This window comes from Coturnix japonica, unplaced genomic scaffold (genome assembly GCF_054131305.1).
Source record: "Coturnix japonica strain WE unplaced genomic scaffold, WE-NBRP24 Scf050, whole genome shotgun sequence".
Taxonomy (NCBI): Eukaryota; Metazoa; Chordata; class Aves; order Galliformes; family Phasianidae; genus Coturnix; species Coturnix japonica.
In genome coordinates this window covers 1,355,392-1,356,583 of record NW_028188953.1, presented here as the reverse complement: position 1 = coordinate 1,356,583, position 1,192 = coordinate 1,355,392, and the positions used below count along the sequence as shown (strand labels likewise).

At 55.7% G+C, this 1,192-nt stretch overlaps 1 non-coding gene across 1 annotated transcript; it reads left to right on the top strand.

Annotated features, from left to right (window-relative positions):
- Nucleotides 1–1,074: 1,074 nt before the first annotated feature.
- On the top strand, nt 1,075–1,192 carry TRNAL-CAA (transfer RNA leucine (anticodon CAA)). The gene is made up of 2 exons: nt 1,075–1,112; nt 1,147–1,192. It is a non-coding gene; the product is annotated as a tRNA-Leu (tRNA).

Here is a 1,192-nt window from a genome sequence, read left to right as displayed (position 1 = left end):
TTCTTCCTCTGCTCTTGGCTCTGTTTGTCGGTGGGTCGAGCCATGGGTTCCCCCCTCTCTTCCTCCTCCTTGGGATGGGGGTCCTCCAAGGAGTCCTATGGGGCTCTATGGGGCTCTATGGGGCAGCATTCCGATGAGGAACCGCGATTGGTTGGCTGTCCCGAAGTCGTTGTGATGTCAACCTTCCACATTGGATCCCAATGGGATCCTAATGGGGTTCCTGGTCTCCCCTTCCTCCACCTTGGGATTGGGGTCCTCCAAGGAGTCCTATGGGGCTCCATGGGCCTCTATGGGGCTCTATGGGGCAGCATTCCGATGAGGAACTGTAATTGGTTGGCTGTCCCGAAGTCGTTGTGATGTCAACCTTCCATGTTGGATCCCAATGGGATCCTAATGGGATTACTGGTCCTCTGTGTTCCCCCCTCTTCCTCCTGCTCAGAATTGGGGTCCTCCAACAAGTCCTGTGGGGCTCCATGGGCCTCTATGGGGCTCTATGGGGCAGCATTCCGATGAGGCACCGCTATTGGTCGGCTGAACTGAAGTTGTTGTGATGTCAACCTTCCACGCTGGATCCCAATGGGATCCTAATGGGGTTTCTGGTCTCCTGGGTTCCCCCCTCTTCCTTCTCCTCGGGATTGGGGTCCTCCAACAAGTCCTATGGGTCTCTGTGGGGCTCTATGGGGCTCTATGGGGCTCTATGGGGCAGCATTCCAATGAGGCACCGCTATTGGTCAGCTGAACTGAAGTTGTTGTGATGTCAACCTTCCACGCTGGATCCCAATGGGATCCTAATGGGGTTTCTGGTCTCCCCTTCCTCCACCATGGGATTGGGGTCCTCCAGGAAGTCCTATGGGGCTCTATGGGGCCCTATGGGGCTCTATGGGGCAGCATTCCAACCAGGCACCTCAATTGGTCGGCTGTCCCGAAGTCGTTGTGATGTCAACCTTCCACATTAGAATTCCCACAAGGATTTGGGTCCAAATGATGGAGAATTGGGTCCGTCCCCCCCCCCCCCCAAAAGCCCACTCCATATTAATGAATGAGGATGAGGAGGGAGGAGGAAGGCTGCTGGGTGTCAGGATGGCCGAGTGGTCTAAGGCGCCAGACTCAAGGCTGAGCCTCTTCCCTATAGGATCCTAATGGGATTTCTGGTCTCCGTATGGAGGCGTGGGTTCAAATCCCACTTCTGACA